At 41.2% G+C, this 18157-nt stretch overlaps 1 long non-coding RNA gene across 2 annotated transcripts in view; it reads right to left on the minus strand.

The window, feature by feature from the left end:
* LOC116455746 overlaps positions 1–17648 on the minus strand; it is a 60316-nt gene extending 42668 nt beyond the window's left edge. For both annotated transcript variants that reach the window (XR_004244464.1, XR_004244463.1), the window contains exon 1: positions 17149–17648. This is a non-coding gene — a long non-coding RNA (uncharacterized LOC116455746). The remainder of the gene's footprint in view (positions 1–17148) is intronic.
* Positions 17649–18157: the final 509 nt, after the last annotated feature.

The following is an 18157-nucleotide window of genomic DNA, read 5'->3' on the forward strand; positions in this document are numbered from 1 at the left end:
CACTTGAAGATGTGCTGAAAGAAATAAGCCATGGCTCCCTTCATTTAAATTTATTTATTTATATTTTTATTATTATTTAATGGGGACATGTCACATTATTAATGCAGTGGGAGAGAAAATTTGCAAGCTCCAGCAGACAACTGGGTATAGGGTTGCATGGTATTGTTCTTGGTTTTGCAAGATGGATGTGACAGATGGAAGAGCCACTGTAGTCCTCGTGTGTATTCCTTTGGTAGAAAGAACAGGAATGCTTGAAACATTCGTAGGCACATAACATTTAGCCATCTCTCCTAACGTTAATCACGCTGGGTTTAGTCTGCAGGAGGGGATTGGAGGAGTTCTGATCCCTTTTGACCAGGCTGATTGCCCTGATAAACTCATACTTCCCACTTAACTGCCTGTTTATCTCAGTGGTCTCATCTTAACACCTGGATTTAGAAGTTTTGTTTTCTGGTAGTAAAGCCCCTGATACAGCTGTGGTTGATGACTTTGTCTGTTAAGCCAGGTTACAATATAAATAAATAATGCTGAGCTATAAAATTGTGGCTGACACCAAGAAAGCTGACAAAATGGGAATATTTTTGTCTTTAGGAATTAACATAAGAAAGTTGGGGATGTGCATCAAGCTGATGTTGCTAAACTTCCACAAACATCTTGAGTTCCATGTGGCAGGATCCTGAGGATTGTAATTAAGATCAATGACTTGTCATTTTAATGAATATGGATCCAAATCATACTGGGAAATTTAGCTTGTTGTGTGTCAGTGCTCCAGTTTCCTTTAAAGAAAGCAGGGAAGGTAAAACTTCCTTTTTCCTATTCTTTGTTTCTTCTTTTGCAGTGAGCATGTCAGGCAGGAGTGTGTTTGTTCAGGACCTACATCAGTAATGACCTGGACTCAGACCTGGATACAGAGTTTAGATGAAGTTGCAAAGAGAGTCTTGACAACAGACTTGCTTTTCAGTTTCTTGGTAAAGTATTGGTACAAATTTAATACAACCCAGCTGTGCTATAGAAGTGGGGCTTCTGGTTTAGATCAGAATCCAGAAACACAGAGTTGTGATAAGAAGTTAATAACAAAGGACAGATTAATTGTACTGTAGAAATGTTTTGACTAGCACTTGTTCAGATTCTGAGCAAGTGTTTTGTCAGTACTTTCTTAACCTGGACTAATTCATCCATCCCTTTCTGGAAAATTCAATGTATTGTGTCATTCAGCATAAGGTAACAGAAGTGTTTTCCATGATTCATGTAATAACCATCCACGTTTTCACCAGATTATTTTGCCTTTCACACAGCAAAAATGTGCATTCCCAAGGTGCCAGATGTTTACACCACCGAGTAGGTGAAATGTAGTAGAAAAGGATGTCATTTTGATGACTCTCTTTATAGCATATTCCTACCAGTGCTCATTTGAGAATCTGGGATGACAGAAGTAAATAATGCTTAGTACTCCTATAGCACAGAACATGTTCAAAATTAAATTTTAGTAGGAGTACGTTTAGAGATCTCTGAAAAAGTAAACATGTACCAAAGGGAGAAAGTTAAACCTTGAGTATGACAAAACCATGTCAAACCAAGAAGTGTTCCCTGGGGAGTGACTCTTTCTCATCTAGAAAAAAAACCAAAAAATGTTTCCGTGCGTAGGTAAAATTAGATGCCTAAATGGACTCCAGGGAAATTATTGTGAGGGAAAAGGTAATTGTTTAATTTCTCACTACAGATCAAACTTAACTTCTAACTTGGGTAAGTATTGAAATTCAAGAGAGACCTTGGAAAAATTTAATAGTTATTATACTTATCTGTGAAAACTAAGGTACTTGCAATCCAACCTGACATTACAGAGATGTTGAGATACTACAGAGATACTACTGTGGAAGTAGTTATTTCCTCCTGATATTTCAGAACAGACTGAGATTTCAGATTAGAGGTAGCTTGGTCTGAAGGCCAGATTCGTAAGAGCTCTAGCATTGTAGTTTTGAGGAAATACAGACAGTATTTGAGCCAAAGTTGTGTGTCACTTGAAGTAAAAATTCAAGAAAAAAACCCATGCCATCAATATTTTGGCTGTTTAAATGTGTTAATATTGTACCACAGTAAAGTTAATTTACTTGTGTTCCCCAACCTACTCTTCCTGGCATAAGATATTGGATGCCAGACACAAAGCTTTTGTCCCCACGCCATGCAGAGCAAAACTCCAGTGTATGACCTACCAACATAGAGAAAAATGAGTTGTAAACGAGTGGAATTAAACACAACCTGTTAAATATACATTTTGGAACATAAGGGATGAAAAGATAAATATTAGAAGTCATCCCAATAATAGCAATACATAAAATATCTGATGATTCTCTGAGTATTTTTAGAAAGCAGTGCATTGCTGCGGTATGCAACTGAAATATCACCCAGTGAGACTTCAGCATAATTAAGCAATGATTAATCAATACTTAACTAAAGAAATTAAGCTCAGGAGAAACAATTAATTGAAGTTAAGTGAACTCTGAGAGCTCATATTAAACTAAGGCTCTAATTAACAAAAGCATTGTGCATCCTCTAAATGGAGGGATGAGCAGGCTTCAGGTGCTAAGGATGGGGTGAGTGTTACTGTGCAGATTTCTCGATGATGAGGAGTCACTGATGGAGAGCTTCATTTCAAGGCTTTGAAAAGCGAAGGTGACTTTTCTTTGGGTGCCCACAATGCTGCTTGGTGACTTGACTCTGTTCTGGCAGTTCAGGTGGCTCTCTGGAGGAACAAATGTAGTCTCCTGCTAGGGTTTGCAGTGTAGCCCCATGTCCTTCTTATAATTTAAGACCAAGCTGCTGGACGAGGTGGGGGGGAACTGCTGTAATGTCTGTGACATTGCCAAACTCCACAGAGCCATGGGGCTTTGGCCCTTCACATCACTTGGAGCTCCACAGCACAATTTCCTGCAGGAGCTGTGGCTGTGGAAAACCGCAGCAGGAGCAGCTGTCCCCAAAGGGCTGCAGCCCAGGGAAGGGCTGGGACAGGGAGATGGGGGAGGAACAGTTTGGGGGACCTGGGAGAGCCCAACTGTGACAGAATTTTCTCCTTCTCATGTCTCTCTCCTCTCTGTCCTTGTGTTTTTATATTCCCCCCCAAAGTAACTTTCACTTCTAGTGTTGGTGAATGCCATCATCTACGGACACATTTTATAAACTCTTGTGCATGTGAGAGTGTCTCAGTATCTTTTCTGCAAAGCTTTCTCATGAAACCACAGAGTCAGGATATCTGATCTAATGCTTTTGAAAAGATTGATTTATTACCTGGAGAACAAGCCTGGTGGAGGGAAGGAGAAGAATACAGGGAAGAGGTCTAAATTACCATTGTTGGCTCTCAGGAAAGGAAATGGACACTGGTTCTATTTACAGTAGCCAAGCCATGTCCAATAAACCCAGACTGATGATGAGTAAGGGTCAAGAATGGGGGTTAGAGCCTAATCTCAGCCCCAGCCCACCTGAGGGAACTATCCCTCTAGAGAGCAGGGCCTTTCCTTGCTTGTTTTTAGAGGCACTGGAGAATGGCACAAGTATGAGATGAGGGGGGAAAAAAAGAGATATGATTGGATAGTGGCTTAATTGCTCTGTTAATTGCTTTTCCTCTGGTGCTCCCATCCCTGCAGAGAAAGTGCCTGAGGGTTATCTCAGCTGTGTGAGTTCCCCTCAGTGATGAGCAATTATCTCCCAGGCAGAGACTACCAAATGTGGCTGTCACAAGATAGCTCCATTCAAAATGATGGATGGGCACCAACGAAGACAAACTTCATTCCCAGAACTCAAATCAGGAGCTGGCATAGCCTCATCTGTGTGGGTTTGGCCTGACTTTGCAACAGCATGAATGTCAAGACACACCTCACCAAAGGTTCAGGTCCTGAGTCCAACTCCACAGCTGGAGCCCATCTGAAAACCCTTGTTGGACATTTACAGGTCTGATTTTCCTTTTGTTGAGGCCTCTAAAGGATTGGTGTGGCCATGGAAGTGTTCTGGGTGCTCTGTGTGGAGGAGGCAGCATTGACCAAACCTGAGCTAATCTGATCCAGTGAGTCCCATGCTCCAGGGGGATGAAGGAGCATTTGGAGTCAGGATACACAGGGCTGATGGAGGTAAGGTAGTGTTCTGCTGCTTTGAAGCCACAAAGGTGAAAGAGCAAGCTGAGAACTTGCACTGGTTCTTCTCTTTAAGCAGCTCTACAGCAATACCACAGAGCTCCAGGTGTGCCACAGTCCCCATTTGTGGGGGGACCTGTGCTGTGGAGGAAGGAAGAGATTTACTCTGCAGGAAATTCCAAATCCCAATGGGACAGAGAAAGAAAGCAAAGAAAAACAACACACATCCCCAAAAATGCAAAAGCAAAGTGACCTGCCTGTGGCCACTCAGTAAGGCAGTAGCAGTGTGAGGCAGTACAGCCTGTGCTGTTCCCATTAAAGCCTTTCCAGTAAGAGTGCCTGACCTGGCACTCGTGTGGGTGAGTGTTCCCAAGCAGCTCTATAAATGTGCATTATTGCTGTGTTCCTGCCTGCCATATTTCCTCTTCTTTATTCACCAAGTGGTGGGAGCTGTCTCTGGCTCATCAATTAAACCCAAGAGTGATGATTTCCAAAGGTATTGCTACTTAGCGAAAGAAATTCATCCTTAGGCTAAAGGACAAAGTGCAAGGCCTAAGTGTTATTTAAATGGCCCATAAAATACGTGCTGGCTCTTTAGCTGGAATGAAAATCACCCTTAGCTAACATAGGAAATATCCTGCTTTCCTCTGCCTTCCCCAGTCTTTTCATGATGATGAATCTCTTTCCTCTTGCTCCCCATTATTTCTGTAAATGAGAATATGCTGTAACATTGCTGAGGTTGGGCTAATTAAATCATCTCTTTCTTATCTCATTGATCTGCATTTTAAAGCTGAGCTGATTAAGGATGAGAGACTATATTTGATTAGAAATATGTTTTTGCCAGTTAGTTACATCAAAGGGTAGATTAGAGGAGAGCAGAGGAGCTGAACTCACATGGCTACTGTTTCTCCTGGATGTTGAAAGGAAAGAGAAATAACATGAAATAAAAAACAAACCCCAAGATGCATTTCTTACCCATATTTTTTTTCCACAGCAAATGATAATACCTTTGTTTTATTGTCTGGAAAAAAATTAATAATAGATAAGTGAAATTATGATACAGAGAAAATATTTCTATAAGCTGTGCAATGCTACGGATGGTGCCTTACCAAACATCCAGCAGAAATCTCGCTAAAACTGCAATCCCCTCCTGATTTTATGGTGGCATCAGCAGAGTCATTCAGCACCCAGGACCAAATGCTTACCTGGGCTGGCAGCCAGAGCAAAGGCTCAGAGCAGGGCCCCTGGTTGGTCCTCTGCCTGGGCAAACTGCACAGCTCCTGTGCAGTTTTTGTGGCATCCCCAACCACCCTGTCTGTATATATTATTAAAGAAAATATGTGTGGTGTGGCTACTAGACAAAGTCTGTTTTTAGGTCCTTCAGTAAGCAAAAATTTTTGATGGCTCCAAGGATGCCTCATCCTCAGAAAGGGCTTTCTCAGGGAAGGGGGAGTTAGGAAAAAGGATAGGAGGCAGAAGTTTAATTTTCCTTTCTCTTTGAATTTTCCAAGAAGACTCAGTGCCATATTTAGCACCACAAATTTGAAGATGGCAAGGAAACCAGCTCATGTGGCCTCCTCTATTGGGCCACCATGCAGCCATCAGAACAGCTTCTAATTTCCCCTCAGTCGGGTTGGGACTGACACAGTGACTTTATTCTTGTGTGCCACTGCTGAACCATACAAGGAAATGCAGCAGAGCCTCTTCGACCTCCCTCCTCCAGAGGACTCCAGATGGGGCTGTGCTGCTCTTCTCAGGGTGATTGCAGGGAGGATGCTCCTCTCTGTCACCTTGGTGCCTGTACAGAGTCACCCACACTGCTCAGCTGCTCCTCTTCACTCCTTCATCCCAGGCTTCCCCCATGGTCCCAGCCTGAACTGCAAAGGTAACCAGTGCAAGCACTTTGCTGCATTCATTGCCCACAGCCATCCTGCTGATGGCCCACGCTGTCAGGGGCTTAAACAGCTCCTGTGGAAGAGCCTGCTGTAAGTGGGTGTCAGGCCACAACATTCATCACTTGGCTCTGGGGTCAAGCAATCAGAACAGGAGTTAGAGACAGCAGAGAGAATCCCAGAGATCTGGCACGTTCACTTGGAAAGGCAGCACAGCTGCAACAAAGCATGGGCTAGGAGAAGGGAAACAGGAGTTTTACCCCTGGAGTGACACTGTGCAATATTATGCTTTATTAGTGACATGTAAGAGATAGGTAGGAAGGAGCAGAAGATGAAAGAAAATTTTAATTTCCTTTTCTTAAAGAAAGAGTGCATAGTTAGTAATAAGACACAGACAACAACCGTTACCATTGTCCCTATATCAGCCCAGTGGACTTTTCTGAATACCAGCACCACCAGAAATGAGTTCCTCTCTCTAGCTGCACTCCTTTCCTCTGCCTTTTTGCTTGAAATGCTCTTTTGAGGGGATTGCATGTAGGAACTCAAGCAAATTTCATACTTTCTACTCAAATGCAGTAATAGGTGAGGATGACAGGCTACTTGCAGGAAGATATTTATTAAAAAACACATCCCAGACATCAAGACCTGAATGTACAGAAACAGCTTTAGATCTCGTCCTTAAAATGTGATCAGAAGCCATCAAAAATTAATCTGTACATAAATTTAACAACCAAACAAAAATACAGAGTGAGAAGAATGGTCAGCTCATCTAGCATGGGATTTCTGAAATGTCTGAACTGTAGAGGAACAAAACTAACTGTTATCAATTCATGGCTTATTTTTAATTTGTGTCACAAGTGAGGTGGTGCAAAAGCTTATTTATTTATTATGAAGAAATACAGATATTTATCCTTAAATGAGAATTAAGGAAACTTCCTGCAAAAGATTAATCACAGCATGCCACAATGAGATTTAATAAACATGAGATGCATGTAGGAATTATTTTTCTATTTTTGTAGTGGCTGTATTTGCTTGTATTACTGCTCAGAGAGATAATAGCAGCTCTAGTGGCATTACTATTGAAATCCATGAAATTTCCCTTGAATTAAAAGAATCCTTTAAGGAACAGCAAGGATGAGGAAGGTGACTCCAAAGCTAGTGAGTCTTCTTCCAGAAGATTGATTACTGTAAATGGGAGTTTAAGTTAAAAGGGACTGAATATGCCTAGTCCTTCAAACAGTTGGACTTCATGCATTTCATTTTAGTTTTATGCGTTAGGCAATGGGATTTACAAGGAAAGTGGTCAGGATGCAGGTTTCAGAATTTACCCTTAAATGTGAATTTACCTGCTTCATGTGCAGTGACCAAGACTGCATTTCTGGAGAGCCATCCACCACTGGAGGTTCATCAGTTAAAGTATTTATTAAAATCCCAATTCATATTTGAATACAATTTCCGGTCACCTTGTTATGTGCCAATTCCCCACAAAATTTAATTGATAATTAAATAATTATTCACTCCCATTACTATGTGACAGCAGAATTGATCCCGTTTAATATCTCCATAAATTTCTCTTAAATAGATGAATGCAGAAGCCCAAAACAATGGCCTCCATTAAACCCAAATTAAAGGCTTATTTATGAGATTCAGTTTTTCTATTTTTCCAAACAGGAACTTAATTTCTAGTACCTTCTGAGCTAATGTTTCTTTTAAAAGATCTGTTTCAAGAACATTCATACTTCAATTCATTACTTTCCTCTATGAGGCAATAAGAAGATGCCTGTGTAAGAGACACTGCAATGATAAAAATAACAATGTCTGAGTAATACTGGGGGTGGTGTTGCCAGTGTGTATAGAGGAGGCATTTGAATAAAACTGTGTTGCCAAGTTTGCAGGTTTTTTATTACAGTGATTAATAGAAATAGTTGTTCTCCTGAATTCAATGTTGTTATTTTGTCTAGGTTTACAAAGCCTGTTCAACAGGAGCTGTGTACACATATTTGTGTGTAAGTGAGGAGGCTACTGGCTGATTCCTGTTCTTAAATGTGACTGAACAAAGTGTAGAATTTCTAAGGAACTTTTGTTTTTTTCTATCTCATCTATAAGAAAGCTCAAAAGTATCCATTGTTTTAAAAATATCAAGCAATTGTATTAGAGAGGCCAATACTGTCCTTCTGTGTGTAATATGGGATTCCTGTCCCAAGTCTCCCCTCTAGCTAGATGACAGGCAGAAACAGTATGGGAAACTCGCAACAGATTGAGCCCTTTTCAGCCCAAAACTGTCTACAGAATAGTGCTCAGCAGCAGCAATTTGTTTATTTGAAGGCAGGTCCCTTGCAGAAGCATGGGCTCGAGCAGAGTGGAATTTTTTCTCTTAGAGCCTTTCCTTGGGTCTTGGTTTCACCACATCATGCAATCCAGAGGGGTGATTGTGTCTTTGACAAGGTCTGTGCAGAGACAAGTATTTCACAGAGAAGCTGAGACTTCATACCATCCCTGGCTGCTGGGCAGACACGTCCATGTGCCCACACGTCTGTGTTTGCAGCAAATTTCACCTGGATGAATGCAATCATCTTCAGGATGGAGATGTCAGTCAAAAGCTTGGGAAATGGAGGCAACGCTGCCCTGGCTCCAAAAGTCTCACTGATCAATGTGAAAGGGATCTAACTTGAGGAACTTGTAATCTTTGCCTTGAATAAGGCTCTTGTTAGAAGAATTGCTCATACTTGGGTGAGCTGATTGAGCTGGTCTGAGACAGAAAGTAAAGAGTGATATCTCAGAGCCTCCCTCAAGGCTACAGAATGAACGAGCTGTGGTAGCCAGCAAAGAAGAAACTGTCACGCATGTTCCCCTAATCTGAAACCCCTCCTGAATGTTCACCTCAGGGAAAACATCTGTAAGGAACAGCTGGTAGTGGCAAAGGGTTATGGGAAGCTGGAACTTGCAGTTCAATCCTTTAGCATATCTAACTGTTAAATTGATTTCAAAAGAGAAGGAATGTTTAATATGTCTAATTGAAGCAGGAGAAGGTGTTTTCAGTTTAGAAGAGCTTTCTTAAAGGGTTCATGAAGTCTAAAATTAATACTCATCTTTTTAAATGTATGGTCTCATTACTACCAACTCTTCCATAGCTGAAAAATCATACATTTTATGTTTTCTGGGATAACATACAGCACAACATTTTGTGGCTGCTTTAACTAGCTTAGAAACTCATATTGCAAAAAAAACCCCAAAACAAACCTTGTCTGCAGACCGGATAAAATAAGCCATAAATCCAGAGTGAAAACATTTAAATGGCAGGCAAAGCCCACTGTAAAAAACCTCCATGGGAATAAAAGAAAAGTCTTTGAACTCCTGTGAGTGATAACAGGTTTAAAATCTTAATGCCAATACCCTGCCTAGTAGAGCAACAGACTTTGAAAGCATAGGTCAGTGTTCCAGCTGTCTGACATTGTGTGTCCAGCCAATTCTTGTCCTTTATTTCCCTGGTGCTGTAAAGATGATGAGGGACAGAAGCTGATTGAAGACTGTAGCGCCCAATTTTTCAAAGACCAAGTGTTATTTAATGTTTAGCTGGAAATCTGTATGTGGATTTAAGTCTGGGCCAACACTTTAATTATTACTCTGGCTGTTATGTTTCTCCAGAAAGAAGTCAATCCAAGGGTTGTGTTAGACTCTGAAGGCACTTAGGGTAGCTTCAGAACAGATTTAGTTTATCATTGTAGTTATAACAAGTGGTTTTGGGTTTTTTCCCCCACTCTGTTGGGCTATCTAAAGTGTGACAAGGGATATTACTTAACAACAGCTGGAGGCCTTTGAGGAAGCAAAGACTGACTGATTAGGCTTAACTTGTCATTTTCTGATGAATTCTTTTGAACAAAAAGTAACTCAGGCATGTGGTTAATGATAGTTTTGAAGGACACAAAGAGAAACTATGAGTAAAGTTAGAAATTTATTAGCATTATAGATTAAAAAAATAGGAGATTGGAAATCAGCTGGAAAAGTAAGTAGAGGGTGCTTTAAAAATAATGCAAATGCCATAAAATAAACCATAGTTGCTTTGCTTTTTATAAGGCATCTTTAGATGTACTGTTGTGAAAAAACCTGCTTCAGCTTGTTTAGAAAGTAGTAAAATCAGGTGTGAAATGAGTTTTGTAGTCTATGAAAATCTGAGGTTCCAACAATTGACCTTTGCTAAGACAAAATTAGCAAAGTGTAAAATTTCAAACAAAAAATACAGGGGAAAAAACCAGACCAAAATAGAATTTCCATCTGACTTAGGAAGTCTAGGTTACAAATACCAGCTTTATTTTTAGGAGAAGGACTGGGACTCCCCAGATCAGAGCAATTACTTCTACTATATTCTTGAATGAAACCTGAATGTTGCCATCACAGGCTTTTGTTTTTGACTAATTGTCATTTTCCAGTGAAACACAGTTTTGGCTGTTGCCTGTGTTGAGTCTGAGGGTGGCAGGGGGTGTGAGTGATGGTGACACTCCATGCCCACAGTAACCCCCATGAGGATGCTGCCAGAGGGTTGTACTGTCGTGGTTTGAACCTACTACATGTACAAACTAACTAACATCTGGTCACACAGGGGTGGCAGGTGTGATCAGTTCAAAGGAGGTGGAAATACCACACAGAGAAATCTAAATGACCGTAAGTGTTGGAGAAGCAGCAGTGGGATGAAGTTCAACCATTCAAAATGTAAACTCACCTAATAAGGAATTCTGCAATGGCTGGGGACATGACTTGATGGGAGAAAGAGGACATAGACAGGGCAGCTGATGACAGAAAAATCATGAATCAAACATAAGCCTGTATTGTGTCAGGGAAGACATTGTCATTAGGGGAGAGTGAAGAATTTAATAGCCCAATACTAGACACTTTGAAAACTCACCTGGAATACTGACTGCCATGCTAGTTAAAGTTCTGCAAGAGTAATGCACTCAGACTGGGGGAGATTCAGTAAAAATCTATTAGTTATGATAAGGAAAGCCATAAAGAATCAGACTAAAGGCATTTGCAGTGCAATAGAGTGTTTCTGATGGTGACCAAGAGTTAAAGTTAACAAAGAGTGCAAGATAGTATAAGCATGTGTAATAGTTCCTCAAGACACTGTCAGTCTTCAGCAAATTTCAATTTAAAAGCTTCCTGAGCAAGAGGCATTATCTTTGCTTTTACTTTCTTCCAACAACTCTTTCCTCTGCTGCATTTCCTCCCATACCTTCTTCTACCCACTTTGCTTTCAGCTTGCTTTCAGCATGTCTGCAGCAGCAGGGGATTTCTGCAGACACAAGATGTAAGAGAAACATCAGCTTTTGCTTCTTTGGAAACAGATCCTTTTTAATTCCTCTAACATTGCTAATTCTTATTTTTAAGAAGACAATAAGCAATCATTTCTTGTTCACTGCTTTCTCCCTAAAAGTGATCTGGGAAATGGAAGTGCCTGTCTTACACCAAGACAGCTTGGCTTATTAATTTTAACACAATTAAGGATGAGGGAGCACGACTGAGATCCATAAACGGGCACTGGGCTACACAGCAGTGAAGAGCAAGAGCAGTTTCAGCTTAAGAAAAATTTTGTCCAAAGAACAAAAGAATATTGGGAATGAATAAATTCAAGTTGAAAAGTAGAAGAAAGGTTTTAGCCATGAAGATAGTGAGACTCTGGGATAGTCTACTGGTCATGGGTTGGCTTTGACTGAGCTATATTTGTACAAATAGATCTATTAATTTAAAAGAAAACACCTTCATTTTTTCCTTGAAGCTTAGGAGATCAGTTGCATCAGGCATGTTGAATTTTCACAAATGGAAATGGTTTGGTTAGCATCACTTCAGGTTGCCTTTGAGTCTCTTGTCTGAATAGTCGTGACCCATTTAGAGAAGGATGAAGCATGGCCTTCTAGTCATGTTTGCAGAGGTACTTGCATGAATGACCCAGATGCTTTAATCACTCAGACATCTCCCTTCTTGGAGGGGATGGAGAGAATCCTGAGTGATTTAAAGATAGAGCATACATTTAATTAATGAAAAATGTCATATAGCACGATGGCAGAGGAGCCCACCTGATGAGTTGGGAAGGCTTTTCCCATTTTCTGCCCTAATTTTGGGAATGAATAGTTTTAAGAACCTGCTCAACTCTTGTCACTGCAGGACCATAACACTACACCTCCCTTCATAATGTTTTATCCCCTCCAAAACCTCCTCTGATAGAGCTTTGTTCCAACACTTCCCCCAGAGGACTTTGCTCTCCTGTCTAATGAATTTCACAGTTAGGAAGCTTTCTCTGATGCTTTGTCCCTCACAGCCAGATAAGAATGGATAAAGAGCTGCCTTCAGACGTCAGAGATGAAGAGTTCTTATGTGCACGGGAACAGTCCCAAAAGGAGTGAGACGAAGGACTACTGCAAATATCAGCAGTGTGGTTACCTTTGCTCACCTTATATAGCAGGGATCTAGCAGGAAATGCAAAGGTGTGAATTTCAGCACTTGTGAAAATGCCAGATTTACAGCCTTAAATAGCAAAGTCTTCTGCCTCTCCACAAAACAAATATAGCAGGATGTCCACTGTGAGAGTTTTCTCACAAGTAGGCATCAGCCCAAGGGTGAGAAATGGTAAATAGGCACCCAAGGTGGGGAAGAAGTGGTCTTTCGTCCTCTGAGTGACAGAAATTGAAGCAGGGCCACCGGTTTTTGCACTGTTGACGTTTGACACGGATCAAATGAAAACACTTGCTTGTTATGAATATGGGTTCATTTTAACTTGGCAACGGAAGATTTCTTTTCCAACAACCAGCCACTGAAATCGCCCTGTGACCTGCCAGTGGATTTAAAAACAATGTCATGGAAGGTGATTTGGGCTGAGATGTCATCTATAAAATATTTATTATAATGAGATATATGGGTTTCAGTCACCTAGTACATCCTGCAGTAGCTGCTAGATGGGTTAAAGACCAAATTACTCAATCTTAATGTCATACACAGCTCTTGCACAGTATTTTTATTGCTAATTACTTGGTGGCATTATATTCACATAAAATAAGACCAATACGGACATGGCTGTTTGGGCAGCCAGGTTGGACCTTTCCTGTGTAGCTCTTTACCTTGTCAGTGGAGGTGAATCACTAGTTGAAGCAAGATCCAAAATGAAGCTGGAGTGCTTAATTACCCTTGAAAAATAGAAAGGTCAAAATAGGACAGGAACGACAAAGCCAATTGAGCATCTGGACAGCGTCCAAGCTTCAGTCCTCACTGTCATCTCCTTGTTCCTTTTTTTTGGAGGAGTCTACATTTAAGTGAAGTTGTAAAAAGATATTTATGCTGTATTCTCTATCTCTTTCTCTCTTTGTCTCCTTTTTCCCCTTTCTTTTCCTTCTCCCCCTCTTCCTGCTTTCTTCTGCCTTCTCCCTCTTCTCCTTCCTCCCCTCTCTTGCTGTCTTCTTTCTTACATGGGGGATAAGGATCAGGCCCAGTGAGGGGATCCAGGATGACACACAGCCTGAGATATCCACGGGCTAGCACTGAGCTGGTCCCTGGACCCGGCAGCCAGACCCCCAGTGTGTTGGGGCTCTTGTGGCCCTGGCACATATTCCTCACACAGATTTTATCTATGGACACACACACGTAGGATCTGTACATCAAAACACTTTGCATATGCGCATCTGGTGCATAAATATGCAGACAGAGGCACACTGATAGAATCAATTAAAAGCTCTCTCTGCAGCACTCAAGTTTTGCTGATCGTTAATCACAGATGTCTGCTATCTTTTTATCTCAAGTCAAAGATTCTCTGTCTCCTTTACAGCGATCAATACACTGGGGTCGCCTCACAAAGTCCACGGATTTTTGTTTGAAAGACCTGACAGGACAATAACCATATGATCCTGACCCATGTAAGAGGCTTTGGGTGACGCACATGTAAGACTGCTTGTATTATATCTATAATTCATTTGCAGCTCGGTCTCTTGGGGGAGCGGGGGAATCATGGCAGCTGTTTAACAACCCACAGTCACAACTGAAAGTCAGAGAAGCCACAATTCAGCCGAAACATTATGTAAAGATTGTGCTCACTGGGCCAGGGAACCTGAACTAACATGTCTATTTGTGTGAGGAGTTTTGGGGGATTTCTTAATGACTGTAAGATCCTTGATTTTATGGCTCAGTCAGAAGTACAGTAGCCATAATTACATATTGTAGTGATAGTATTCTTACAACTACAAAGTTTTAAGGATGTGTGAAATGAAAAGTTACTGTAAAGAAGTAATACCATTTATTAGACCAACAGAGAGTGAGTGTCCATGCACATAGTCCTTTCTACATTTCTCAAGCAGAAAAAATAGATGAGAAACTAGGTAGGGCAAGGTGTAACTGCTCTCAGTTTAGCAGCATCACATTAATTGTTTCAGACAAAATGGCTGATGAAAATGAGGCCCCATGGGACAGAGACGGATGGATTATTACTGCCCCAGTAATCATGTGGGAAGCAGGATAAAGTACACATGGAAAATGACCAGTGCTGGACCAAGTCTAGCACGTCACAGCATCACGGAATGGTTTGTGTTGGAAGGGACCTTAAAGATTGTTCCAAGCCCTCTGATATGGGCAGGGACACCTTCCACTAGACCAGGTTGTTTCGACCCCATCCAACCTGGCCTTGAGCAATTCAAGGGATGTGGCAGCCACAGCTTCTCTGGGCAGTCAATGGGCATAGCTGACCGTGCCTGGACTGCAAAGTAAACTGCTTTGGCAGTGGTATAAACTTCTGCATTTCACCTTTTTGTTGGTCTGGTTCTGCACTTAGCTGATGCACCAAAACCCACTGAAAACCTGCAAAACAGATTAAATGCCTCTATTCAAAGAGAGAGAAAATGAAACACTAAAGCTCAGCCCCCTGTAGCAGCCATGAAGATGTGGGAAAGAACAGAGAGCAACACAGAGCACATTTCTAAGTAGCTGCAGAAGTACCACAAGCTCGCAGATCTCAGATGCTGTATTTGGATTTTTTTATTCTCACAGAGGAAGTAGTAAACCTAAAAAATATAACACATGTGAATTAAGTTGTGAAAGAGCTTTCATAGGGGAAGAGATGACCCAGGCCATCAATCACCATCTTGGGAAAGAGGTGTTTGCAGGGGTGGTGAGAGAGAAGATGAATGGGGATGGGTGGGCTAGATGGACCTCTGACCTTGGGCACCAGGGCTGTTTGGATGGTCTTACTGACCACACTGAACACTGCTCTACTCTGGTTCTTTCTGGTTCATAGCCATGAACCCCAGAGCAGAATCAGGGCAACTTTGCTTCCTGGTACTTGTCTGAGCTCTGCCTTGAGTCCTTTATGAGTTTTCCACCTGCCTTTGCTCGACTCCAGGGAAACCAATTGCTCTCTGCCAGCTTTTGTCAACAGCATGTGCAAGGACAATGGTTGCAAGACAAAATAACTGGTGTTAAGATTTCTCTGTAAAGAAGAAGAGGTTGCTTTATTAAAAGGTCAGTTCTGCATCTAAGAGGTTAATAAGTATTTGCTGAGACTCATCAATGTCAAGACTAAAACCAAACAGGAAAATGGCAATCTCTTTCTCTTTTGTAAAGGAACTTGTTGAAATAACTGCCTAAGTCTGCCCTCTGTTTACTAAAACAGCTTTGGAAATCTCTAAATCCATCTATCCTGAGGATTATCATCATCTGGTTTCCAGACAACATTCTTATTTCCTCCAGTGAGGTTTTCTGATACCTTAGGCCATTAGCTGTGGTATTGATCTTTCCTTAATACGTGAGAATTCCTACAGCAAAGGCAGCTCTGCATCTAAAAAACCCCAAGCCAAACCTGTTTTTATCTGAATAGCCAGAACAACATTTTGTGAGAGACAAAATTTAACATTCTGTAGCTTTTGTTTATAATAAATGTATCAGGGCAGGCACTAACTACATCCTTCACAGAATAGACTGAGCCTGTTATCAGCCACTTGGGGAAATTCAGTTCCAGAAACAAAAGCCTGTTACATGCCAGTCCTTCAGCTCCTAGTCCTATGGCTCAGCCCTGGGGAAAGAGGTAACAGGCAGTGCTTGGGAGTGCAGCCTCTGAGATTTTGCCTGGCTCTTCCTACCCCCAAATCCACCCCCCCCCCCGACAAATCCTATGCATCATTCCATAGAAAAGTAGTAACCAAGACCCTTATTACTCATCCTAAATCATCTGACAGGGATTGTCAGGATGGTGCCTCTGTAATAGAAATGGAGGGAAGAAACCTTAAGCAAAAGTCTGATAAAAGAAATCACCACACCTTTACTTATTTTTTTCCTGCTTTAGAGGCCTGTTTCCCTCTTTGTCTCCCACTTACTAGGCAATGTTGGAATCTGACAGTTACTCCTCTATTTAAGGAAGACAATCCAGTAACCTTGGGAAGAGGGAGATGAAGGCAGCTGGGAAAGGAGGTGAGAGCATTTGGACCATTTGGACAGGAGGGAATCTATTGCTACTTCTAAACAAATGGGAGCTTGTTGAAAAGCTTAAGTTACTCAGAAAAAGTTTTATCTGTAGCTGTAATCCATAAGGCAGAGAACATAAATTCATTCACCTTAACTATTAGGACAAACTTGTTTTTCCCAATAGTTCAGCCAGAATCTGCGTATAGACAACTCTTGTGCCCCCCACCTCCAGCACCATGACTTCCAGCAAGTCTCTCTCTCTGTTAAACACAGGAGTCATGCAGCCCTATACAGAGTTCATGGGAGGAGAGAGGTTCCCCCAAACACTACAAAAAAAGATTGACTAAAAATGCCTGACATGGAATAGGAAAAAGATTGCTAGAATTTGCTTCTTGCCACTTTGGACTTCTTTTGGTGCTTGAAGCATAATTTTCAACAGTTACAGAGAAGTGTGATTTAAAATTTCTTCTTCAGAAGAGCCCTTCAATGTATGAAAGTCTTCATTAACACCTAGGAGCAGTCATTATGGTCAAAAAATTCAAATTTGGGTGCCTTAACTAAGAATAAGTATATACTTTATCAATTTTTCAGTATGTCTGAGCACCTGCAGATAACATTCAAGACGAGTTAATTACAGGATCCTAAATATGGATTAAAGGATTAGTTTTAGACATCAAATTGTGAAAAGTTTAGCTTATGTAACTTACCAGGGCCACTTGGAAAGTTGTTGGATTTAGATGTAGAATCACAAATCTTCTTAAACAGGAGGAAGGATGCAGCAAAGGATCCAGGTTTGTCTTCCTTGTTTGCCACAAACTGCTTCTTCCCCAAACCCAACAGGGAATTAAAAACCATAGGACTTAGGGTTCTTTTTCTGAAGTTTCTTTCTTAATTGTATTAGCAGATAGGAGTGATCCTGCAGTATAACAAAACAAACCAAAACTCTGACAAACCAACAAACAAATCCTCAAACAAAACTGTCATTTTAGGCCATAGACAGATGCTCAGTGTGCAGCCACCTCTGCCAGCTGAGGATATTATCATGTTCAGATGCTATTTTGCAGCTCTGAATTTGTATCTCTTTCCCTTTTCCCTTTCCGCAAGCATTTCAGCTCTTCTGGCAAAATGAGTCCTGTGAACACTCCCTAACTCAAACAGTAAAAATAGGTGATTAGAGTTATTTCAGCTAGTTGTGGTTGAAGAGGATAGATGTAACAGTGCTGAAATGGGGGTGGAGAACAAGTAATTTTTGGCTACAAACAGTAACAGCTTCAACATAAAGAAGAGAAAATTTGGAAAAGGACACTAGTTTTACAAGCTGAACATACTGAGTTCAACCTCACAGCCCTCAAATTAATTACCCTGAGATAAAACAAGTGGATTTTAGCTTTTCTTTAAATAGTGAGGATAATCTGGTAGTGATATAACAGTAAATGTCACAGCAAACGGATTCAGGACTAGAGCTCAGCAAAACAAGCAGTGTTCTTTTCCATGCAGTGTTTTTAAACAAATACCTGTGCTTTTCTTTATTAAAAGTTTCTTTTTGTCTTGCCTCTTCTTCTCCCAAATCCTGCCAGTAAAAACTCTGCATTTTCAGAAGTGTATCTAGTTATATGCAATATCAGTCAGGGTCAAAGATCTTCCTTTGCTGTTATTTCGAGCCCGGTTGCCAAACAGGAGCTGCACAAAATGTCAGCCCGCTCGTGGCCTGTGAGG

Source organism: Corvus moneduloides, chromosome 1, assembly GCF_009650955.1.
Source record: "Corvus moneduloides isolate bCorMon1 chromosome 1, bCorMon1.pri, whole genome shotgun sequence".
Classification (NCBI taxonomy): domain Eukaryota; kingdom Metazoa; phylum Chordata; class Aves; order Passeriformes; family Corvidae; genus Corvus; species Corvus moneduloides.